Consider the following 26,711-nt stretch of genomic DNA (forward strand, 5'->3'; position numbering starts at 1 on the left):
ATTCTGGCTCTTTTCCTTTTTTTGCAATTTTAACAGTCATCCTAGCAGATGTAAAGTGATATCATGGGTTTTGATTTGCATTTCCCTAATGCCTAACGACATGGAGTACTTTTTCCTGTGCTTGTTCACCATGTGCTTACCTTCTTCGGAAAAATATCTATTCTGCTCCCATACCCATTTTCTAATTGAGTTGTTTGTCTTTGTACATGTGTGTTTATTGCATTGTAAAAGTCCTTTCCATATTTTGGATACTAGATTCACCAATATGTGATTTGCAAATACTTTCCCTCATTCTAGAGTTCATATTTTTCCTCTCTTGATAATGTCCTTTTTTTTTTCTCTTTTGCCATGCTGTGAGACCTGCGGGATCTTAGTTTCCCCACCAGGGATCAAACCTGCGCCTTCGGGAGTCCTAACCACTGGACTGCCAGGGAAGTCGCTTGATAATGTCCTTTGATGCACAAAAGTGTTTTACTGTGATGAAGTCCAATTTCCCTGTTTTCTCCTTTCTTATCCTCAAGTGGAATTCATTTTATATCTTGTTTAAAGTTAATTTTTGTTGGACTATAGCTGCTTTACAACGCTGCATTAGTTTCTGCTGTAGGGCAAAGTGAACCAGTTACATTACATACACTCCCTTCTTTTAAAGATACTCTTTTGGCCAAACTACAAGGCATGAGGGATCTTAGTTCCCTTATGCAGGACTGAACCCAGTGCCCCTTGTATTGGAAGGGCCGAGTCTTAACCACTGGACTGCCAGTGAAGTCCCTATAGACACTCTTTCTTGGATTTTCTTCCCTCTGTTTTCTGTTATAACTCATGCCCGTGGTATCATTGGGCTGATATTTAAACCCAGATCCTCTTGCAGAAGACAGAGGTCCCTTAGATCCAATACAGTCCCTCTGGAGGGGCCATGAGAAGGACTTAGTTTGGACCCAACATGAGCCTGGTCCTGAGGGAGCAGGGGGCTGCTGGTGAGAAAAGCTGTGTGAACAGACGGACGGAGGTGAGGCGGCGCTCTCTGCAGAGTATCCTTCCCTCTCTGCTGGGCTCAGGAGGGGTCCCAGCTCCAGACACTGGAGGGGGCCGGTGCAGCAGGAAAGCTTTGGATGGTCCTTGCCCGGACTGGACGGCAAACCTCCAAGTGGAACCTGGCAGGGCGGGAAACGAGGAGCAGTCACTCAGTGACGTGGGGGTGGCGGTGATGCCAGAGGAGAGGGGACAGAGGACACCCGGAGGAAGAAAAGGGGGCGTGTCGGGCTGGGGAAGGACGGGGAGAGAAACTGCTTTGCCAAACCCTCAAGCACCAAGTCAGCACTCGCCCTGGGAGAATCAACAAAACAGGACACCATGGGCTCCAGCCTATGGCCACCAGGGGCCCCCCAAAAGGGCTTGGAGTGAGGGTCTGCCTTTGATGCCCCTTCGGTCCAGTACAGTGCCTCTGGAGGGGCCATGAGGACTTAGTTCGGACCCAACATGAGCCTGGTCCTGAAGGAGCAGGGGGCTGCCTTTTTTTCAGACCCAGGCTTGTGTACAAATGTGCCATCTGTCTCTACAGTCAGCTCACTGAAGCCGCCCACTAGCCCTGCTTTACAAGTAAGGAAACTGAGGCTCTGAGAGCCAGAATAATTTGCCAAAGGTCACATTACACGAGACCAAGATTTGGATTCTGACATCCTGATCCCGTTTTGGGCTCTTTCTGCCATAACCCAGCTACAGACACGTTCACAAAGTGACCCTAAGTAAATCCCAGAAGTTATTTGGATACAGGTGTGGTGTGGGGATGCTTGCTACTCCAAGTGTGGTCTGTGGACCAGCAGTGTCTGCATCCCCTGGGAGCAGGTTAGGAATGCAGAGTCTCAGGCCCTGCTGCAGACTTGCTGACTCAGATTTCTGCATTTTAACAAGAGCCCTCAAGATACCTATGTATCTTAGGCACTTCAGTTTGAGAAACATTTGCAGATGATGTATCATTTCAGACTTTCAAGAAGAATTTTTGCCATTAGAAATAAAAATAATAGTAAAAGCCACCATCATACTTCAGTTCTGCATCCTGAACCAAACGCAGAGCTCCCCAAACTTTTAAACTGTCATTTAACCAGAAAAGATTATGATATGCTTTGCTTTTCAGGCAACGAATGGCTGAACTCAAAGCCTTTGGCAAGACAAGATGTTTTGCTGTCCCTATGAGATTAATAGTCGGTTCCTGGTGGTGTATTTATCTAGTTACCATTTCTGCCCTAAGTCATTTCTGCCCCTCTTCTTTCAGTTCTCTCTGGTTTATCTGCATTTCTGACTTAGCTTTGACCCTAGAGCCACGTTGAATCTTACGCAACATCCCAGTGTTTCTCTTTGGAAATCCCCTATACCCCCACGGCAACCTTGGCTCCTGCCCTTGCCCTGCAGATAAGACTGCTGGGTCTCTCCTGCAATTCTCTGGGCCAACTTATGGTTGCTGGGGAGTGAGTGGGTGAGAATAGCGGAAAGAGATAGTCAGGGAATTTGGGATCGACATGAATACACTGCTATATTTTGAATGGATAACCAACAAGGATCTATGGTATAGCACAGGCAGCTCTGCTCAATGTCATGTGGCAGCTGGATGGGAGGGGAGTTTGGGGGAGAATGGATACATACATACATATGTATGACTGAGTCCCTTAGCTGTTCTCCTGAAACTATCACAACACTGTTAATCAGTCAAGCCCCTATACAAAATTAAAAGTTTAAAATAAATAAAATGAAATGAAATGAAAAAAAGAGAAAGAAGCAGATCCAGTATGGAGTCAGATTTGTTCTTCCCTATTACACTACTTCTCCTTGTGGGGCTGCCTTAGGCAGAAACTGATTTGAGCACTTAGAAGGGGGCATGGGGCACTCCCTCCTGACTGTGTGAAGTGTTCCACGGCAAACCTCGATTAAGCAGCCATAAAACTATTTCTAAAAAACCCAGCTGGAAGGACCCGGCAAACTCACTACTTCCATGCTACTTAAAAATGAGATTGCTTCCTCTTAATCCTAGAGAATATAGCATCTATCTACGAGAGTATGTGTGAGAGAGAGGACAAGAACATGGTAGGCAAGCACCCCAAATTCTCTTTGGTCTTGGAGCCTGTGCGCTTCCTTTTTCTGTTGAGTCATCAGTCTGGGCAAAGGACTTGGGCAAATGCGTGATCATTCAAAATGCTTCTCAAGTTGCTAATCTGGGCAGGGGTTTGAAAGAGCTGACATGATGCTCCCAGAAATGAGGACAAGGCTGGGGGTCTTCTGAGCACTTCAGGTTCTGCCTCTTAATGACATGTTCCTTGAATTGAACTGAGTGCAGAGAAGCTGAGAAACAATCCTTCCCAGCTAGGTCCCCCTGGAGATCAGTCCAGGCATGCACAGGTAAGCCAAGTCAAGTCTCAAGTCACTGAGTCACTATCATGCTCCAGTGATGGGCCAGAAAGGGTTGTGTTTGGTTATGCACTTGTGGATTCAATAAATGTTTTATCTAATAAGCTCCTGCACCTGTCAGAAACTGCTGGGCACAGGGGTAGTTACAAATAAGTAAACTCAGAAGCTTCACCCTCAGATAACTCAGGAAGAGGACACATTCCAATGATAAATGTAACAGAGTGGCTTCACTCCCAGGTCTCCTGCAGACAGGGCCTTTTGGCTGGAGGCAGGTAGAAGGTATTCAGGTAAGTTGCAAACTAATCTCTGCTGAAGTTCAGAAGTTCAGGAAAGGAACAGGAAGAAAACAGGCACTGGCTGAATTCCGTTGTGTTCTTGGAATGGGACAAAGGGTTTTCACATAGTCTGGTTGGGCTTCACAAGACCCTTGCAAAGGAAGAGGTTTCCCCCCCTCGTTCTGCAGATAAGGACACAGAGAAATGTCCTTAGAGAGGTGAAGATGACCAAGCAAGGTCAGAGAACTAGAATGTAGCCGATCAGGGTTTAAAAGGTAATTTTCCCAGCACTATCAAAGAACACGAAATGGAAAGGGTTGTTGGGTTTGGGGAGGAGGGCTGGGTAGCCCATCCTTCAGAGAGTTTGCACTTTATTCTATAGACAAGGTTGCTGCTTGGCAGCTCAGGGTCGCGGTGAGTCTGAAATAGCAGCGAGCAGAAGCGTAGAGCATGAAGTCTAGAGCCAGACGCCTGATAGGCAATGTCACTTCCACCGCACACCAGCTGCGTATTGTGGATCCAGAGACTCAACTTCTCTGAGCCTGATTTTCCTCATCTGTAAATGAGAAATATTCACACTGGTTCCCCTCTCCCAGGGCTGCTGGGAGGAATGAATGAGTGGCATGTTATCCTATGAGAAGTGGTGCCCAGAACACAGAAGCACATAATGTCTGTTCACAATTCTAAAGAGAATAGAGCACCTAGCACAGTCTCTGGTGCTTAAAAGGTGCTTCATAAATGATCATTTTTCTAACCTCATGTTTTATATGAAACATCTACACTACTTGATTGATCTGTGTCACATTAAGTTAAAGAAGGGAGTATTGGTGAACTACTGATGCTCTCTGGAGGCAGGGGCATAGTTTATGAATTGAGAGTAAAGCTTTTTGGACGATTCAGAAGTTAAGGACCTAGAGAACTCACTTTCTTGACTCGAGATGAGTCTGTGTCTGGCTGTGTGGCCGTGATGCGAGGCCCTGCATGGCCATTAATAGACTGCCCAAGTTTGTTCTGGGGGTTCTGTTTGGTGGCCGGTGTGAAGCTAGTGAAAAGCTTCTTGTTCTAGAATGCTGCTTGAAAAGTGTCCCAGTTTTCATGGCAGTCTGAATGTGGATTGGGAAAGAATTCTCCAGACACAGATACTGCAGAAAGGTTTATTAAGAACAAAGAGAAGAGATAATGGAGGCACTGAGAGTTCAGTGGGCTGACACCTCCTGACAGAAGGGACAGGACGCTGTTAGAACAGCAGGTTTCAATCAGTGTGCTTCACCTAACAGAAGGACTGATGCTGAAGCTGAAACTCCAACACTTTTGCCACCTGATGCAAAGAACTGACTCATTTGAAAAGACCTGATGCTGGAAAAGATTGAAGGCAGGAGGAGAAGGGGACAACAGAGGAAAAGATGGCTGGATGGCATCACTGAGTCGATGAACATGAGTTTGAGTAAACCCCGGGAGTTGGCGATAGATAGAGAGGCCTGGCGTGCTGCAGTCCACGGGGTCACAAAGAGTCGGACACGACTGAGTGACTGAACTGAACTGAGCCAATTTTTATAACCTCAGGACAAAGAAAATTCCTGCTGGAATGTTAACATTAGGTGATGGGTTAGGGTGCTATAGCGTGAATATCGAGGTGGGCATTCTTACCTAATACGGAGTCAGGAAGCTGACTGGTGATGATCAGGGGGGCTTTTGGCAATGGTTACAAAGCAGCTCTGTCAGTTCTGGAGGTGACCTTGGTGCAAGGCCCTGCACCTGTGACCTTGGGATAGGACTCCACACCAAAGTCACCGCCAAAGCTAGATGTTTCGTTTGGCTTTACCACCAATCCACTGTGTCATCCTGGAGGTCTCCTTTTCCTGTTCATTCTCTTATTTGATCTTCATTTAATAAATGGGAAAGTGATAGAAATTAAGAGACCCACCCCAAATTATTCAGACAACTAAGGATGAAATGGAGATGGGGACCATAAACTGAGGACTCCTGGCTAGATCTGGAGGTCAAGAGAATTCAGCAGTTCCTTGGGGAAGGGGTATTGTACACCCTCCCCTCCCAGGACCCAGACCAGGCCCCTGGGCACCCCCTCCATTCACCGTGGGTCACCTCTCTGCTCCAACTCTGCAGGGCTGCATCTCCTCCTACCAGGACAAAGTCTCCAGGGGTCTCTGCTGCTGCTGAGGTGAGAGACACCTGGAGCCTGGCCCCGATCCACATCAGTAGCCTGGGAAATTCTGAAGCGTGAATACCCCAGGGAGCAAAGATTTGACCTCCTGGAAGTGGGAGTCAATGGACGCCTTCTTTCTCCTCCCACCTCTCCCCTCCGCAGCAGTCTGTTTCCAGGTGCCTCTCAGAGACAGTGCCTGGTGATTAAACAATATGGACTGCAGGCCAGCTCAGGGAGGCGCCCTCCCATGGATCTCCCCTCCTCTGACCCTCCTGCCATTCCTTTCTCCCTCCAGCTTCTCTGGAATTCTCTCCAGACAAGTAGTCACGCACAGGCTTTTGCTCAGCCCCTGCTCAGCGGGAATACTCAGAGAAAGTAATTTCACTCTCTTTATTATTAATTAGGAAAGATAAAAGCCTGAAGGGGAGGGAGGGAGAGTGAAAGAAGAAGGGGAGGGGATGGCGAGAAGAGATGGACATTAAAGACGCCTGTGAAGCCTCTTTAGAACGTGAACCACCAGGACTGTGGTTCCAGGTCAGTGTGCAGCCTCTGCCACCAGCTGCCTGGGTCACACCCCTCTTTCATCAATTACAGGCCAGTAGTTGGGCAAGTCGCTGACCCTTCTCTTTCCCTCGTCTGTAAAGCCTCAGTTCAGCTCAGTTCACTCACTCGGTCGTGTCGACTCTTTGTGACCCCATGAACCGCAGCACGCCAGGCCTCCCGGTCCATCACCAACTCCCAGAGTCCACCCAAACTCATGTCCATTGAGTCGGTGATGCCATCCAGCCATCTCATCCTCTGTTGTTCCCTTCTCCTCCTGCCCCTAATACCTTCCAGCATCAGGGTCTTTTCCAATGAGTCAACTCTTCACATGAGGTGGCCAAAGTACTGGAGTTTCAGCTTCAGCATCAGTCCTTCCAATGAATACCCAGGACTAATCTCTTTTAGGATGGACTGGTTGGATCTCCTTGCAGTCCAAGGGACTCTCAAGAGTCTTCTCCAACACTACAGTTCAAAAGCATCAATTCTTTGGTGCTCAGCTTTCTTCACAGTCCAACTCTCACATCCATACATGACTACTGGAAAAACCATAGCCTTGACTAGACAGACCTTTGTTGGCAAGTAATGTCTCTGCTTTTTAATATGCTATCTAGGTTGGTCATAACTTTCCTTGCAAGGAGTAAGCATCTTTTAATTTCATGGCTGCAGTCACCTACTGCAGTGATTTTGGAGCCCAGAAAAAATCAGCCACTGTTTCCACTGTTTCCCCATCTATTTCCCATGAAGTGATGGGACTGGATGCCATGATCTTAGTTTTCTGAATGTTGAGCTTTAAGTCAACTTTTTCACTCTCCTCTTTCACTTTCATCAAGAGGCTTTTTAGTTCCTCTTCACTTTCTATCATAAGGGTGTCATCGTCTGCATATCTGAGGTTATTGATATTTCTCCTGGCAATCTTGATTTCAGCTTGTGCTTCTTCCAGCCCGGTATTTCTCATGATGTACTCTGCATATAAGTTAAATAAGCAGGGTCACAATATACAGCCTTGATGTACTCCTTTTCCTGTTTGGAACCAGTCTGTTGTCCCGTGTCCAGTTCTAACTGTTGCTTCCTGACCTGCATATAGGTTTCTCAAGAGGCAGGTCAGGTGGTCTGGTATTCCCATCTCTTGAAGAATTTTCCACAGTTTGCTGTGGTCCACACAATCAAAGGCTTTGGCATAGTCAATAAAGCAGAAATAGATGTTTTTCTGGAATTCTCTTGCTTTTTCAATGATCCAGCAGATGTTGGCAATTTAATCTCTGGTTCCTCTGCCTTTTCTAAATCCAGCTTGAACATCTGGAAGTTCATGGTTCAGGTACTGTTGAAGACTGGCTTGGAGAATTTTGAGCATTACTTTACTAGCATGTGAGATGAGTAAAACTGTGTGGTAGTTTCAGCATTCTTTGGGATTGCCTTTCTTTGGGATTGGAATGAAAACTGACCTTTTCCAGTCCTGTGGCCACTGCTATGTTTTCCAAATTTGCTGGCATATTGAGTGCAGCACTTTCACAGTGTCACGTTTCAGAATTTGAAATAGCTCAACTGGAATTTCATCACCTTCACTAGCTTTGTTCGTAGTGATGCTTTCTAAGGCCCACTTGACTTCACATTCCAGGATGTCTGGCTCTAGGTGAGTGGTCACACCACTGTGATTATCTGGGTCATGAAGATCTTTTTGTACAGTTCTTCTGTGTATTCTTGCCACCTCTTCTTAATATCTTCTGCTTCTGTTAGATCCATACCATTTCTGTCCTTTATCAAGGCCATCTTTGCATGAAATGTTCCCTTGGGATCTCTAATTTTCTTAAAGAGATCTCTAGTCTTTCCCATTCTGTTGTTTTCCTCTATATTTTTGCACTGATCGCTGAGGAAGGCTTTCTTATTTCTCCTTGTTATTCTTTGGAACTCTGCATTCAAATGGGAATATCTTTCCTTTTCTCCTTTGCTTTTCCCTTCTCTTCTTTTCACAGCTATTTGTAAGGCCTCCTCAGACAGCCATTTTGCTTTTTTTGCATAGATGATCATAATTCTTGCATTATAGGCTTTCTGCAAATATTAAATGTTCTGATATTTGGAAAACACCTAGAACAGTGTCTGATACAGTATAAGCACGGCGTTTATTAAACATACAAATCAACAAATGTGTCTCCCTTGAATTGGCATGCAGGACTCTAAGGCAATTTGTGAGTTTCTCTGGGCCACAGTTTCCTGAGCAGTAAAACAGAAGGCTTGAGCTAAAATTGAGTGTCTGAGCAGTTCTGACCTTGTATATTTTAAAAATAACCCAGATACTCATGCAAATCCAGTGCCCCTGTGGGGCAGGGATGGTCTTATGATCTTGCGCAGATGGTCTGGAGTTTTATATAAATTATGCCATAATTAATCCTCACAAGGGCCTTCTACATGGCAGAATGGTTAAAAAAAAAAAAAAATCCACCTGCCAATGCAGGAGATGCAGGTTCAGTCCCTGGATTAGGAAGATCCCTTGGAGAAGGAAATGGCAACCCACTCAACTATTTTTGCCTGGGAAATCCCACGGACAGAGGAGCCGGGTGGGCTAGAGTCCACGGGGTTGCAAAGAGTTGGATATGACTTACCAATTAAAGAACAACAACCACTTTAAAGACCGTGTCTTCAAATACAGCCCCACGGTGAAGCCCTGGAGGTTAGGCTTCACCATATACTGGGGGCCACAATGGCAGGGCTGGGATTTGAACCCAGGTGGGGCAGCTCCAGAATCCACGTGCTTGGGCCATGCACTGCCGCCTACAGAGAATAGCCATGTGGATCCCAGAGCCCAGAGATTCCCTAATCTGAGCACACTCACACACACACACAATGCTCACAAGAGGTCTATGAGATTGCCGTGAGTTCCCTGCATTTAACAGATGAGAAAGAGAAGGCTCAGAGAGGTTAATTTAACTTGTGCGTGGTTGCAGAGTGAGCTGAGAGGGAGAATGCAGACCTGGATCTGGTTGACTTGAAAGCCCTACCAGGTAATAATCGTCCTTTTCTAGAGCTGAACAACTGCAACTATAGAGATCTAAGCTCTAGTGTTCCAGATGTGAAGAGTGGGCTGGTTGCATCTTGGCAATTTGTAGATGACTGTGTGCTTCTGCACACCTGACGGCTCGTGAGAAAGAGGGGGACACCTGCCCAGCAGTCTGGGGGTGACTATGAGATGAGATGGATTGATCTGTGGGTTGGAATACAAGCGTCTGGGTAAGGAATGGAGCACAGATTCTGGAGGGAAAGTACCATTTGGATTAGAATTGTCTTGCTTGCTCTCTGTCTCCAAGACCCAATACTGAGTCTAGTCAGGGTGGACGCCCAACACCAGAGTCCATGTGGCTACTTCAGCTTTTCCAATAAACTTGGATAGATGAATACTTGGTTTGGGTGTTGTAAAGTGCTTTTTTTTTTTCTCTTTTGCAAGATGTTGTCTCTATGTTACTGTAAAACACTTCATATTTTATTAAAGAAATGATTGCATAAAATAAATAAGATATGCGTTCCTTTGTCACCTTCTTAGAAGAATAGCAATGGCAGAAGCTCAGAGCCCCAGACTTTCTCTGTGGGCATGAAGGGGGACAAGGGCGAGGAGTCACTGGAGGATGGAGGAGTTGGGGGGAGTGAGGAAGAGAGCCGAGCACATCGTCTCTGTCCTCTGGGTCTCATCTCTACTGAAGTCCCAGCGTTTCCCTTCAGTCCAAGCTGATAACATTTGCTGTGAGTCTATTTTGACATTGTCACACTGTCCCCAGAGATTGGCACTGACAGGCTTTCTTTTCTTTCCGCTTCGGTATCACAGGACCGGACACATTGCTCATGGGTATCAGAAACATTTCATCTTGACACCAAACCCTGGCATTTACAGATTCCAGGAAACATGCTTCTGCTTCTTGGGGAAGCTCAGACAGGTCCTGGAGTTGGGGCGAACAGGACATGACAGACCATCTGTTTGGCAGAGATTACTTTATTTAAGAGCAGTGTGGGCTTGGACTCAGATGTTCAGAATGATCGGCGGATGGGTTTACTATTCTATTTAGTGCATGGTTATGTGAGTACTTTTAAAATTTGTTATTTTATTTATTTTTCGGTTGCACAGGGTCTTCGTTGCAGCTAGGCTTTCTCTAGCTGGGGACGGGCGAGGGCTACTCTATGTTGGAGTGCACAGACTTCTCGCTGCAGTGGTTTCTCTCATTGCAAAGGGCAGGCTCAGTAGTTGTGGCATATGGCCAGACCAGGTATTGAACCTGTGTCTCCTGCATCGGCAGGCAGATTCTTATCCACTGAGCCACAAAGGAAATCCCTATTTGAGTACCTTTTAAAGCCTGTTGTGTTAGGCACTGGAGAACCAGCTGGGAAAATGGATGATAGTCTCTGTTCTCATCATATGAGAGGAGACTGAGAAAATGAATCACATTTCCAGCAGGGATGATGCCCTAAGATCTGGACTCAGGGAAGGAAAACACATCTGAGGTCAGTGTGGTCTGGGGAAGACCACACTCAGTAAATATTGAGGAACACCAGCCCTGAGTCAGGGTCTAGGCGGGCAGTGAGTACAAAACAATGGAGACAGGCATACATCCTGCCCACAGGGAGGTCATATCTGACCAGCGCAAATGGGGCGATGTATATGATGCATAGGGGGCTTCCCAGGCGGCTCAGTGGTAGACTCTGCCTGCCAATACAAGAGATGCGAGTTCAATCCTTAGGTGGGGAAGATCCCCTGGTGAAGGAAATGGCAGCCCACTCCAGTATCCTTGCCTGGGAAATCCCGTGGAGAGAAGAGCCTGGTGGGCCACAGTCCGTGGGGTCCCATGCCTTAGTGACTGAACAACAGCAACGACTATAAGATGCATAGGGCCGTGATTCAGCCACATGTTGGGGGAGTTGGGGACTGATTCAGGGAAGAAAAATATGATCTGAGGCTTGAAGGTGAGGGGTCAGTGCCAGCTGGACAAGGTGGCACAGAGGGAAGGAAATAGACAAAGAAGTGGAGGCATGAGAGAGCATGGATTAAGATGTAGTGGAAGTCTGAAACTTATGAAACATAAAATAAGATGAGAAGAGGAGAGAGGGAGCAGACCTGGGGGTGGAGAGGCAGCCAAAGTGGCCCCGGAAAGCCTGCACGCCGTGCTGAGGAGCTGTCACCTTTGTCCCATAGATGAGGGGCTCACAGAGGGACACAAGGAAGCGTTCCTTGGAAGCCCCAGGCAGTCCCGAGATGGGGTGATGGTTTGCTTCCTCCCCTTCTCCACCCACGTCTCCTCCTCCTCTTTCTCCTCTCCTTCTAAAGTTGACCCTTGTTGAATACATTGTACAATTATGAGTTTATTCTTCTCATAATTTAATGAGGAAGCATTTGACAGGAGGCTTCCCGTGTGCTGTTTTGGATCTGTCAGAGGAGAGGCACGCCTTTCCCAAGGCTGAGGAATCCAGGCATTTCCTTCATTAGTTTTTCAATACAGTGATAAGTACCCTCTTCCTTCTTATGAACCATACGGTAAAAAGTGATCGTTTACAACTCTCTCTCTTTAATATGAATCGCCTTATGTTTTGTAAGTCTGGAATTTTGATCTTTATCTTTGCTGAGAATAACTACCTTGTAAGACAGTATGTATGCCCACACCATGTTGATTAAAACACCTTTGCTCCATCAGAGCTTGGGTCCCTGTGTCTTTCTTTCTTTCTTTCTCTCTCTCTCTCTTTATATATATATATATATATATATATATATATATATAGCTGATTCCCTGGAGCGTGAAAGCCAGCTGCGTAACCCGGGGAATATTAGCCTCTTTCCTTCTTTCACTTTCTCATCGTTGACTCCGGACCACCAGGTTCTGGTCCAATAAAGGACCAACACTCTGTCTGTTTTTTCCTTGGCCACGCTGTTTGGCCTGTGCAATCTTAGTTCCCTGACCAGGGCTCAAACCCTCGCCCCTGCAGTGAAAGCATGGAGTCTTAACCACTGGACCGCCAGGGCGGTCCCTGTTCCTCTGTCTTAACAAGAAGAGACTCTTGCAATCACAGACCCTCCTAGAATATTTGTCCCGAAGCTGAGGTCACTATTCAGTACGTGATCCTTATGGCCAGGATAGCAGATGTGTCTGGAGAAGGGGATCTGAGCGCACAAACCAGGAGGAGCCCTTACCCCGAATGGGTCCGGTGGGTCCACGACAGGCTGTGTTGCATGCAGGTGACCTAAAACAGCTGTGGGAGGTACAGGGCCCAAGTGGCTGTCCCTGCTCCACCTAGGATATATTCCCCCCACCCCACCACTGGGGTTATTTCAGCCAGATAATGTTGCTTGCAAGGAATAGAAATAGGCCACAATTAAAAAGTAAGGAGGAAAAAGGAATCCAATGGGAAAATGTGGGTTCATTCATATAATTGAAAGGAAAGCTCAGCAATATTAGGTGATGATAATAATAAACATATATTGAGCACAGAAAGAGCTTTGCATGCATTAATTACCTTAAACTTTACAACAACGCTAAATACTAATGGACTTGTGGACACAGTGAGGGGAGGAAAGAGTGGGACAAATGGAGATGGTAGTATTGACATATATAAATATGTAAAAATAGTGTAAAATAGATAGCTGGTGAGAAGTTGCTATATAGCACAGGGAGCCTAGCCTGGCACTCTGTGATGACCTAGAGGGGTGGATGTGATGGGTGGGATGGGGGGAAGGGAGGGACGCTCAAGAAGGAAGGGGTATATGTGTAATTATGGCTGATCTGAGTTGCTGTAGGCAGAAACCAACACAACACTGCAAAGCAATTTTCCTCCAGTTAAAAAAAATAAATTTAAAACCACAATGCTAAATACTAAAGAGGACACTAATATGATGCTAATTTTATACATTAGGAAACTGAAATTCAGAGAGGATCAGTAATGAACTCAAAGTCACTGGGCGAGGCAGCACCAGAGCCATGATTTGAACACACAAAATCTGGTTTCTGAGTCAGTGCTTCTTACTCCTACACTAAGAAACAGGAATCAGGAAGGTAAAAACAGAAGGAAATAAAGAATGAGATGTCTTCAGAGAAGTGTCACATGTGACTGGCCTAGCTTGGGATGCCTGCCATCTTGTAAATGAGGAAGGGGAGGGTCTCTGGACTGAAAGTCTTCCCAGACTATGTGCAAGAAAGGAATCACTTCTCAAAACACAGCCAACACTGGATTCCACTTAAGGCTGAAATATGAAGCAACAAATTAGGCAACAAACAAAAAGGAGCTCTATTACTAAAAGAAAAAACAATGGTCACCAGAACCCTCTTATTTGTACATGAATAAATAAAAAGTTTTTTAAAAAGTTGAGGCTGTCAGACACAGACTCACAGACTTGGAGAATGAACTTATTGTTGCCAGTGGGGAAGGATGGGGGAAGGGATAGTTAGGGAGTTTGGGATGGTCATGTACACACTGCTGTATTTAAAATGTACAACCAACCAGGTCCTACTGTATAGCACAGGGAGCTCTGCTCAATGTTACATGACAGCCTGGATGGGAGTGGGGTCTGGAGGAGAATGGATACACGTATATGTGTGGCTGAGTTGCTTTGCTGTCCACCCAAAACTATCACAACATCGTTAATTGGCTATGTGAAAGTGAAAGTGAAGTCGCTCAGTCGTGTCCGACTCTTTGCAGCCCCATGGACTGTAGCCTACCAGGCTCCTCAGTCCGTGGGATTTTCCAGGCAAGAATACTGGAGTGGGGTGCCATTTCCTTCTCCAGGGGATCTTCCCGACCCAGGGATCAAACCCAGGTCTCCCACATTGTAGGCAGACACTTAACCATCTGAGCTACCAGGGAAGAGCCCAGTACAAAATACAAAATTCAAAAAAAAGTTGAAGCTGTCAGTGGTTATTTTTATTAGGCTGCTTTTGCATGTAGAAAAATATTTAAGACTGATTTTTTTAAATGTGTTAATGTGAAAATAATTTAGAAATCCATTTTTTCCTTAGGGCTTTGAATTCAACTTACAAGTCTCTTTAAACATAGAAAATATTTTAACAGGGAGACACGTAGTCTCTTCATCAATGTTTAAAGAAACCAAAATAGCTTTAAACAATGGGCCAAGATAATAACTCAATGCATTAAATCTCTTCTGATATTTATTCCAGTTTGACAAGCAAAAGCCTTCCAAGTATTCAAAACATCTAGTGAAGTGATAAACTTAAAATCAAATTTAAAGACTCTTCAGTTCAGTTCAGTCATTCAGTCGTGTCCGACTCTTTGTGACCCCATGAATCGCAGCACGCCAAGCCTCCCTGTCCATTACCAACTCCCGGAGTTTATTCAAACTCACGTCTATCGAGTCAGTGATGCCATCCAGCCATCTCATCCTCTGTCATCCCCTTCTCCTCCTGCCCCCAATCCCTCCCAGCATCAGGGTCTTTTCCAATGAGTCAACTCTTCGCATGAGGTGGCCAAAGTATCGGAGTTTCAGCTTCAGCATCAGTCCTTCCAATGAACACCCAGGACTGATGTCTTTTAGGATGGACTGGTTGGATCTCCTTGCAGTCCAAGGGACTCTCAAGAGTCTTCTCCAACACCACAGTTCAAAAGCATCAGTTTTTCAGTGCTCAGCTTTCTTCACAGTCCAACTCTCATATCCATACATGACCACTGGAAAAACCATAGCCTTGACCAGACGGACCTTAGTTTGCAAAGTAATGTCTCTGCTTTTTAACATTCTGTCTAGGTTGGTCATAACTTTCCTTCCAAGGAGTAAGCGTCTTGGATTCTTCTAAAATTCCATGGATAGAGGAGCCTGGTGGGCTACAGTTCATGGGGTTGAAAAGGGTAAGACACGACTGAGTGACTAACACACACACATGCAGATTCTTCTAAACAATCAAACATAGCAAATTTTCTTTTTTAAAATTTTCCAATAAAAATTTACATATCTAAATTAAACTGCTACTCACATTTTAAAGTGGCATTATCAGGCTAATCTGTCTTTAATATGAGAAAAATACTCTTTTATTATATCACATATTTCAGATACCAAACATCTGCTGATTTGCCCACAAGTATTATTTCTGTGATTTACTTTCCCATCACTCAGTATATTTCTAAACTTTCCCAGGGTGAAAAAACGTTTAGCACTAGGAGAATAAACATCACAAGCAAGTACCATCCTAAACTTAGGAATTTATCAACCAGAGATTTCTGGCTAGAATTCAGGATCTGAGATGTAAGGACAATTTTTTTCTTCTTGGCATTTGGCATATTCAGTCTTTTTCTGGTTACTATGGCAACAAGCAACTCTGAATCCATACTTTGCACATGGGATTAGCTTCTGCACTTTTGCCCTTGGTCAAAATTGAGTGATCTGTCTCCTTTTAACCCTGTAGTACACATTGTTAATTGTCCCTAAATACCCACTTCTCTCAGCATACATTCCCAGGATAAAGACTATATTACCAGCATCCCTTGTAGCTAAGCAGCTGAAAGTGACCTGACTGATGAGATGTAAGAAGACATTAGTGTGGGCATACTGTTGGAGATGTCCTGAAAGGTAAAGGACATGCTCTTATCTCTTTCTAAATACCTAGAATAAAGATCTGATGGCTGGAGCAATAGCAGCCAACTTGGACTGGGAAGTAAACTTAACGATGGATGGTGTACACTCTCATGGAACAACAAGGAAGATGAAGCCTGGGTCCCTGAGACAATAGAATGCCATATCAGCCTTTCTACCAGGACCTGTAAAAGAGAGAAATTAACTTCTACCTGATTCAGTTCAGTTGCTCAGTCATGTCCTACTCATTGCAACTCCATGGACTGCAGCAAGGCAGGTTTCCTTGTCCATCACCAACTCCTGGAGCTTGCTCAAAGTCATGTCTATCAAGTCAGTGATGCCATCCAACCATCTTATCCTCCGTCATCCCCTTCTCCTCTTGTCTTCAATCTTTCCCAGCATAAGGGTCTTTTCTAACGAGTCAGATCTTCAGATCAGGTGGCCAAAGTATTGGAGCTTCACCTTCAGCATCAGTCCTTCCACTGAATATTCAAGATTGATTTCCTTTAGGATTGACTGGTTTGATCTCTCCGCAGTCCAAGGGACTCACAAGAGTCTTCTCCAGCACTATAGTTCAAAAACATCAATTCTTCGGTGCTCAGCTTTCTTTATCGTCCAATTCTCATATCCAAACATGACTATTGGAAATAACAGCTTTGACTATATGGACCTTGGTTGGCAAAGTAATGTCTCTGCTTTTCAATATGCTGTCTAGATTGGTCATAACTTTTCTTCCAAGGAACAAGCGTCTTTTAATTTCATGGCTGCAGTCACCATCTGCAGTGATTTTGGAGCCCAAGAAAATAAAGTCTGTCATTGTTTCCATTGTTTCCCCATCTATTTGCCATGAAGTGATAGGACTGGATGCCATGATCTTAGTTTTCTGAATGTTGAGTTTTAAGCCAGCATTTTCACTCTCCTCTTTCACTTTCATCAAGAGGCTCTTTAGTTCTTCTTCACTTTCTGCCATAAGGGTGGTGTCATCTGCGTATCTGAGGTTATTGATATTTCTTCTGGCAATCTTGATTTCAGCTTGTGCTTCATTCAGCCCAGCGTTTCGCATGATTAAGCCATTGTTATTCTGGGTTTTCTGCAGCCAAGTATAATCCTAATTGCTATAGATACTATCTGATTTACATAGATAAAATCCTGAATCTTTCCTTCATCAGTGGAGCTCCACACCAGTCAGTCCTTTTACTGCCGATTGGAATTATCTGGCTGTAGACCACAATCCTAAAGCTCCCTAATGACTTAAATGATTTTACCAAATTGACACCTGGAATTAGTAGCAGATGTCACATCTCTTAATACTGATGCCATGGCTCCCAGCACAATCTCAAGGTAGATATATCTGCCTCCAGAATCATTAAATGCAGATCATTAAGTGCAGGAAGCTAACATTAATTTATATTTTATGAGTTTGCAGTTCAAAATATGTGAACACTAAAATATCTAGTACATCAATACACACAGAAGTAACAATAGCTAACTTACTGTACACCTACTATGTGCATGGCACATTTAGGTTGCCCCTATATTATCCTTATTTTAGGTACAAGCAAGCTGAAGCTAAGTGTTTTGCCCAAGTTTATACATGCAGCTCCACTCTATAAACCGCTGAGTTATAGAGGTGTCATATCTTTTTGCTTTTCATACTATTCATGGGGTTCCAACTCTATTCACTCTCTGTATTGTTTCAACCATCAAAAGAGGGAAAAAAAGATGTTTGCAGATTTAGTCTCAAGGAAAGTTAACCTATTAAACTACAAAAATTACAAAGAAATAATTTCAGGGCCCCTTTTTTATTTCTCAATAATGTATATGGATCCCATCTTCATTCTTTTTAAATATGGAGCACTTGTACCCTAAATTTGAATATTCAGTCTAGGTTTCAACTGGGAAAAATAACTTGCTCTCCCCTGAGGGGGAAAATAGGCCAACCCAAAGTTCGAAGGCCACCACCGTGGGCATGTGTTTTATTTTTTTCAGTTACTTTGATTGGCATGTAGCTGCTTTACAACGTTGTGTTGGTTCCCACCATACAGCCAAGTGAGTCAGCCACACATACACATATACACCCGTCCTGCTGGCCTTGCTGCCCATTCCGGTCACTGCACTGCGTCAAGCAGAGTTCCCTGTGCCACACAGTATGTTCCTATTAGTTATCTGTTTTATATACGTATTTTTAAAAAGGAAGAATTACAAGGCTTTCTTCCCCCAGAGAGCCGCTGCTGGCCCGGCAAAGCCCAGATACTGGGCAACTCTTAAACTGCGTGATTTTCTATTCTCATTTATAAAACATCTGCAGGAATGTTAACAAGTACCATATGGATTAGAAAGACACTTAAATTAATAATGGCCATCATTTATTGAATGCTTACTAAGTATCTGGCAGTGAAACAGTCATTTTTTATATATAATCTTTCTCCTTCAAAGAGCTCTGACAGGCAGGAACAATATTCCTATTCTGCAGATGGAAGTTAAAAGACTGAGGAAGTGTGACTCATCTGACAATGCTTCAGCACAGAGTCTGGAGCCCTGGCCCCTGCCCCTCTATGCTGGCTGCTTCCTCCAACAAGCAGGCCTACATGTCACCCTTCTCTGTCTGTTCTTGCACTCATTTTCCCAGGGTAGGGTGCTGGCTTTTAAATGTCATAAAACCACAATACAGAACATTTTTGATCCCTAAAGAGCCCCACACTTCCTTTGCAAGAATGAAGGTGATAACCTTGGGGTCTTAGACAGCTTTCAAATCCAGTAATTGCATTCTGCCTGTTTTGACTTTACTCAGAAGTAAAATCATTGAAAAACATCATGGAACAAAAGATTTCCTCTTGCATGGACCCTTAGAGATCACCTAAGTGTTTTCAAAGCCAGTACTTTCAATCCTGGGGTGGGCTTGCCCAAAAGGCAGTCCAACGGGAAGCACAAGCATGACAATTTAAACTCCTTTGGTCAGCTCCCTCTCTTCCTGTGCTTCTCTCTCTTGTTTTTAATCTTTTGGCAGTGCCTAGGGGCACGTGGGATCTCATTTCCCCATCCAGGGATTGAACCTGCACCCTTTGCAGTGGAAGCATGGAATCTTAACTATGGGACCACTTGGGGAGACCCCTGGTGCTTCTCTTTTTAAGTATCTTTCATAATGATAATCAGCCGTTGATTGGGCCATGTCCCCAGTATCCAGCCCAGGGCCTAGTGTAGAGCAAACACTCGCTAAATGGACTAATGCAGATGGCAGACCCAGTTTGGAACCCCTTGGGTCCCCTACAGCACAGTAGGAGAGCATTTGTTAACTCAGCCTCCTGATTGTACAGATGAGAAAACTGGAGTCAGAAGAAGGAAATTGGCAGCAGTCAGGTGGCTTCAAAGTAGCCAAGCCAGGATTTGGAACCAGGACATCTTATCAAAAAAACTGTCCATGACCCCTTCAGGATTTGTGGCTGAGCGGCTAAGTACTATAATGCCTGCCTAGGCCCTGCAGCCATATTAGAGACAGAAGTTATTTTAAAAGGCAGAATCCTGGACCCTACTGCAGGTCTGCTGAGTTCCAAACCTCTGGGAATGGATTACGGGAGGCTATGCTTAGTAGAAGCCTCCTGAAGTCAGCCTTGAACACAATGAAGCTTGGGAAGCAGACACTAATTAGGATCCTAATTAGCCTTTGTTTGGTTCCAGGAGATCACTGGAGACTCAGATAACTGGGGTCTTTCTCCTGTTTGGGGCCAGACAGAAGAACAGCCAACCTGGGGGGTTACCTATAGAGAGTCATGTTCTTGAACAAATTATCCACTCCAGAATCATTTACTGACAATAGCCATGAACTCAGGGCCCTGTCCTCATCCCTCTTTTCATTTTCCACAATGTCCCCAGGGGATCTCATCCACGCCTGGTCTCCATCACCCCCTGTTGCCTGTGAATCTGGTGACACCTGGGTTGTGTAAAGAGATACCTGTGCATTATCCAAACAAAATATTATATGTCCATATCTGATAAGTCTACTAATGGGAGGGATATAGTTGCTAAGGCATGTCCGATTCTTTATGACCCCATGGACTGTAGCCCACCAGGCTCCTGTAGTCTGTGGGATTCTTCAGGCAAGAAAACTGGAGTGGGTTGCCATTTCCTTCTCCAGGGGATCTTCCTGACCCAGGGTTTGAACCCATGTCTCCTACATCACAGGCAGATTCTTTAGCACTGAGTCACCTAGGAAGTCCCAAGTCTACTAGTAAATTGTCTTTATTAAATCACATAAAAACACAAATAAAGGCCCTCAGTGATTCACTCTCCAGCCTAAAAAAAATGGTTCTGATCATGGGACACTCCATTAAAAAAAAAAACAACTGCTATTTATTTTAAAAATCATTATTGGGACTTCCCTGGCGGTCCAGTGGTTAAGACTTCAAACATCAACTGCAGGGGGCCTGGGTTCAATTCCTGGCTTGGGAACCAAAATCCCACATGCCACATGGCGTGGGCAAAAAAAAAAAGAAAAAATCATCATCTTAATCTGTACTGTGTCTTACATGTACCTGGATCCAATATGGTCAGGAGCCACCAAACAGGCCACTTTCATGCTAGGAAAGCTCATTGCTGATCATTCAGGTCACATTCAAAAAAAAAGGGAAACATATAACAATGTAAAAGCCAGGCACAAAAAAAGAAAATGTCGGCAGAGGTCATGTGAGAGGACATGACCTCCAGTGGACCCGAAAGCTGGACCCAGGCCATCTGAGGTTCCTCACCCCTCCCCCATGATACTGTGGGGGTCCCGGGCGCAAGGCCTTTCTGTGTCCCCCATTTCTTCAATCATAGGAAACTGCCTTCGTTCAGCCTCCATGACCTTCCCTGAGTTTCAGTGGGCAGATTCAAGTAGTTGTTAATTAGGGAAGGGAGAGGGTGGGAGACCAAAGAGAAACAGTCAAGAGCAGCCTTGGGGCAAAGTCCTGGTTCCCCATCAAAGGATGCACACAACGTCTTACAGCTATTTTGCAGGTACTGAAACCCCCTCCAGGAGAAGCCCACAATCATGTAGACTCCAGATCAGTTGGACCTTAAGGTTGACGATGTGGACTCCTACTCACCTCACCACCAATCCAGCAGAAGACTGTCCATGAGCTGATCATGCCTTCTTGGGACAATTAATATAAAACTTCTCACTATCTTCTCCAAGCGGGGATACATGGTTTTGGGGGCATGAACCTGCTATATTCTCCTTTGCCTGGCAAAGCAATAAAGCTGTCTTTTTCTACTTCATCTAAAACTCTGTCTCCGAGATTTGATCCTGCATTGGTGTACAGAGAAGCTGAGTTTTTGGCATCGCTTGTCCTAGGGATGTACACTCTGCCCATCATCCCCACCATGGGATCTGTTTTCAAGGATGCAGGCTTGAGAGAGCACGTGTGGTTGAGACCCTCGGGATGGTGTACGTCACCAAGCCCCTTTAAGGCTATGAACTCTGATGGAGAAGGAACTGGTAACCCACTCCAGTATCCTTGCCTGGAGAATCCCATGGACAGAGGAGCCTGGCGGGCTACAGTCCATGGGGCCACAGCGAGTCGGACACAGCTGAGCAACTAATTAATGATGAATTCCTAAGATTCTGGTGGGTGGGGGCAGAGATCTACTTGTTTCTCGCTGCCTGAGATAAGTCTCCTGAGTAAGTGTCCTTCTCTGTTAAACCTGCCACCTACGAATCTGGAGTGCCTTCTTCTCTCTTTGGTCCCTCCTTGCCTCCACATACAGGGGTGGTTTCAGATTTCACCCCCAAAACTCCTAAAGTGGCAAACCAACAATCTGCTCGTGACCTCAGTACACCCACTTGTCAGCCTATCATGGCACTGCCCAAACATGGTGAAATAACCAGCCACAGTCAGCCGCCTGCAAAGTGTGGGCTCCCGGAGGACGGGAACTGTGCCGTGTCCACCTCTTCATCCCCAGCACTTTGTATCTGACCCTTAGCCAGTGCCCAGTAAATTTGTGTTGGATGAACTGACCTCTCCTTTTCTCCAGGATTTTTCCATCTCACCGGAAATGCAGCTTAATATGCAAATAAACTACAAAGGCACAAAGGAATAGCAGAGTCTAAGAAAGACACAGCAAGATATCACAAAGGGAAGGGACTAAAGCTACAGAGGGGATGACAATCCCCCCAGCTTCATGGGGGGGACAGTGAGACCGCACGGGTCAGGCTGATGGAGAGCTTTCAAGGGCACCGATAGTCGGTATGCAGAGCCTGGTGGTGGGTTTTCTAGAAGGACTGGCAATGCGTGAGAACACAGATATGACAGGCAAGGTGAGACACTCTATTATGTACTACTTGTGATTTTTGTCCTCTATGTGTTCCCTTTTCATACCAGGCCTGGGCCGTTTCTTTGCCTCAAAGACTTTTGCCAAAGGGGAAATCAGAAGTAGGAATTCTTTGAAATCTTGTTTCAATCTATTTGCATAGGAAAAAGCAGACAGTGGTGTGCTTCTGAGAGCACTAGGAGAAAAAAATGACAAAAAGGATCTCTGAGGCTGGAGGTCAGCTGGAGGTGTGCAGAGGGGAATCAGCACTTAAGGGCTGGGCCCTGAGGAGGGGTGAGCAGGAAGGTCGACCACCTCTGGTATAATGGCTTGAATAGCATCTCCCAAATTCATGTTCCCCTGGAAACTTCCGAATGTGATCTGATTTGGAAATAAGGTCTTTGCACATGTTGTTGTTCAGTCATGTCTGACTCTTTGCAACCCCACAGACTGCTGCGCACCATGCTTCCCTGTCCTTCACTATCTCCCAGACTTTGCTCAAACTCAGGTCCATTGCATAGGTAATTAGTTAAATAAACTAAGATGAGGTTATACTGGATTAGTCACATGTGTGTGCTACGTTGTTTCAGTTGTGTCTGACTCTCTGCGACGCCATGGACTGTAGTCCACCAGGCTCCTCTGCTGATGGAGTGGGTCGCCATTTCCTTCTTCAGGGGATCTTCCCAACCCAGGGACTGAACCCACATCTCTTGCATCTCCTGCATTGGCAGATGAGTGCTTAACGACTGAGCCACCTAGGAAGCCCATAGTGGATTAAGGTGGGGCCCCTAAACCCTGGCGTCCCTACAAGAGGAGAAGATACATACAGACATTCACACACAGACTTAAAGAGACACACACAAAACATACCTACAGACTCATACAGATACACACACAGACTCATACAATCATACACAGAGACACACATAGACTCACACACACACAGGGATAGACTCATACAGACTCTGCACACACAGCCATAGGAAGACAGAAGCAGAGATCAAAGTGACACTTCCACAAGCCAAGGAAGGTCAAGGACTGCCAGAAGCCATCAGAAGCCAAGAGGCAGGAGACAGATTCTCTCAGGGTTTCCAAAAGGAATCAGTCCTGCTGATACCTTGATTTCAGACTTCTGGCCTCCTGAACTGTGAGAATATAAATTTCTACTGTTTTTGGCCACCCAGTTTGTGGTCATTTGTACTGGCAGCCCTAGGAGACTAACACATCCAGGAAGGCTGGACCACAGGATGGGGTGTGTTTAGGAGCCTTGGTCCCTGATGGGTCAGGCAGCTTAGAAGAGCAGGAGGCTGGGCCGATGCAGCAAATGCAGTTCAGAAGCTGAGCTCCCTCATACCAGGCCCTGGTTAGAACTCTGGACCTTTAAACACCTCCGGGGTTGAAGAGCCCCATGACGGGTATTAGGGATTTCTTTACCAGCCCAGCAACACAGAGATCTATGTTGATTTCAAGGACTGGAAACATGTCAGGACTTCTGAGCTGACTCGTGTTTGCTATATACGGGTTCATAAAGAGGAAGGATGGAAGACAAGTGAGAAACATACACTGGGACCATATCAAGGAAGACCTTAATTTCTAGGTTCAGACGTTTGGATTTACTTTCAAAGGCAATGGGAGCACTTGAAGTTTTAAGGGTTGTAAGCTTGGGAGTGACTTGTGGACATGACTTTCTTGAAGGGGGACTTCAGAAAAATCACTCTGGCTCTATTTGTATATAGGTTATCAAGTGGTTGCCTGCATGTAACAGAACCATGGCCTAAAATGGCTTAAACAAACTAACTGTATTGACTCATACAAAAGAAAAGCTAGAATGTAGGCTTCAGGTACAGTGTGATCTGGTCTATGGATCTATCTATCTTCAATTTGGCTTTCCTCAGGGGCACAAGCCCTGGAGGAGGGCATGGCAACCCACTCCAGTATACTTGCCTGGAGAATCCCACGGACAAAGGAGCCTGGTGGGCTACAGTCCACAGGGTAGCAAAGAGTCAGACATGATTGGAGTGACTTAGCACGCACACACCCACGCAGGGGCATAAGATGTCTTCCCGAGAAACTGAGTTAAAAATACTTTCTTGAGACTTCCCTGGTGGTCCAGTGCCTAGAACTCTGTGCTCTTAATGCAGAGGGCCTGGGTTTGATCTGTGGTCAGGGAACTAGATCCCACATGCCACAACTAAGAGTTCACGTGCTGCAATTAAAGATCTCGCACACTGCAACTAAGATCTGGCACAGCCAAATAAATAAATCATTAAAAAACCCCAAAACTTTCTTGTTCAGTCCAGTTGGAATAAAGAGAAGCTTCCTAGGACATACTTCTAAGAAATTCTTCCCTGTAAGACCCAAATTACTGAGCCAAATTCTGCAAAGATTAGGGGAGTCATGACTGGACAAGACTAATCAGCTGCCTTAGTTCTTGGATCTAATACATGTGAGTGGTTTAGGGTATGGCTATTTACTATTGCTGACTCAAATGCCTTGAGACTTTCAGGGTTGGGGGGGGACTTAAGACTCATGGGTCCTACCTTCCCTGCAATGCAAAATCTCCTATACAGGTCTCCATCCACACAGTGACTCCTGAGCCAATGCTGCCTGGACAGCCTATTCAGCAGACTAGTTGATCTACAACAGAGTGAGGCCTGCCAATCACATTTCTCTTCTGGAAAAACTAAAACCTGGAGTGGTCGAACAGTGGCCACAATGTGGATGGGCTGGGGTCACAAACATACAGAAAACTTTTGGGGTGAACCCAGGACTTAACAGAGAAAGTCTATGGGCAGGGAGAGAGCAGAGAGAAACAGGAGAGAAGGAGAGAGACAGAAGACAGCCAGAGCAGAAATGCAGGCTACCTTCCCCCTTCTAGCGCCTCACTTTCAGCATCAGTCTGTACATCCCTCATCTTTTTTTTTTTAAATACCTAAGGAAAAGCTGGGCTAGGTCCTCACAGCCCCAAGAACCCAAAGCAAAGCACTGCCCAAACCAAACACCAAGTGCCCAGCAGCTCTGAACTCACCTCTGACAAGCAAGGCAGCTCTTTCCTTTTCTGCACAATCACCCAGATGGCATCAGAGCCCAACAGGATCTTTCCACTCTGATGTGCCAAGAAAGGGGATCAGGAGAGGATGGAATCAATTTTCTTAACCATTATTACTGAGAGCTTTGCTGTTGCTCTGAAGATATTGTGGGGGTGGATAGGGCGATGCCGAGTTTAAATCGATGTCGGGTCTCTCCCGGGAGCTCATTGTCCAGACACCCAGTCATGACTGTTACCGGCAGGCCGTGTTGGGAGACACACAGGCTGAGAACCTGGAATGCTCACAGACACACATTCCTGACACACAGCCCCAGATCTGGGCTCCTGGAAACTGGCCAGGGTGTCAGAAGTGCTTTTCATCAAATGTCACGACTGTAGGAGAAAAGGGAGAAGGAGAGAGCCCATCTCAGCTACCTGGTTTAAAAAAAAAAGAAAGAAAAAACCTTGTAAAAAGAAAGGAAATAGGGTTAGAAAAAGCCTCGGCAGGTTAACCCATCAGAGGCTGGCAAAAGATGCGTCTGATGAGCATCTTTTTATAGCAGTAAGCTGATGATATATGCATGTTTCATCAGAGTCACTTAATAAGAAATTTCCATCTCACTGTAGAGTCATCTAAATGAACTGCCAAGAACCCAGGGCTGCAACTGAGAGCCAAATTTGATTCTTGGCTGCAGAGTGGAACAGCTGGGTGATCTAGGGCACTTACTTGCCCAATCTGATCCTCTCTCCTACTAGGAGAAAACAGGATAGTCTTAATGACTGAAGCATTTTCTATTCTGCCAAGTGCTTTTCTGTACATTATACTATTTGATCCTTGCAATAAATAAATGTTTCTTTATTAATTCAGCCAGCAAGTCTTTATTGAGCACGGAGATGGGCGTTGCAGTCAGCCAGGAGCAGAACACAACGTATTCCCTGCCCCCAGCAAGCTGAATCAAATCAGAAGGGCAAAGTCACCAACTGTATAATCAGGAAAACCAACAGGGCACTGCAGGCAGTTGTCCCTGTGAAGACAACAAGATGACTGTCGCCGCTCTTGTATTTCTGAGGACTTGGACGCGGATGAAGCTACAAGCCACACTCCCAGTTGCTGAGTCTCAGAGGTCCATGTGAGAAGGTTCCTGTGGCCCGAGGATGCTGCCACTGCCGAGAACAGCAGGTGATGTTGCTGTTCTAGGCAACACCTCTGCTCCTCTCATCCCATACGCTAAAGCATTTCGGGGAATGCCAAGAGCAGTGAATGCCCTGACACGCATCTCAGGAAGAGCAAAGCCCACAGATGCTTCCACGCAAGCCAGAAGGTTCACGTCCACCCACCCCCCTCCCCCAGAACCGAAACAAAAGCCAATTGGTTCAGGCGAGAGGTCTCAGGTCATGAAATACCCAAAACTTTTCTTGCAAACCCTGGAGGCCAGGAAATGCATCCAGATGGCAGTGCGCTGGTGCAGACTGGCAGGA

General features: G+C 45.5%; 1 long non-coding RNA gene across 1 annotated transcript in view; it reads right to left on the bottom strand.

The window, feature by feature from the left end:
* Positions 1–25,307, bottom strand: part of LOC133042258 (uncharacterized) — a 38,110-nt gene extending 12,803 nt beyond the window's left edge. The window contains exon 1 of the long non-coding RNA XR_009689458.1: positions 25,233–25,307. This is a non-coding gene — a long non-coding RNA (uncharacterized LOC133042258). The remainder of the gene's footprint in view (positions 1–25,232) is intronic.
* Positions 25,308–26,711: the final 1,404 nt, after the last annotated feature.

Source organism: Dama dama, chromosome 21 (assembly GCF_033118175.1).
Source record: "Dama dama isolate Ldn47 chromosome 21, ASM3311817v1, whole genome shotgun sequence".
Lineage (NCBI taxonomy): Eukaryota > Metazoa > Chordata > Mammalia > Artiodactyla > Cervidae > Dama > Dama dama.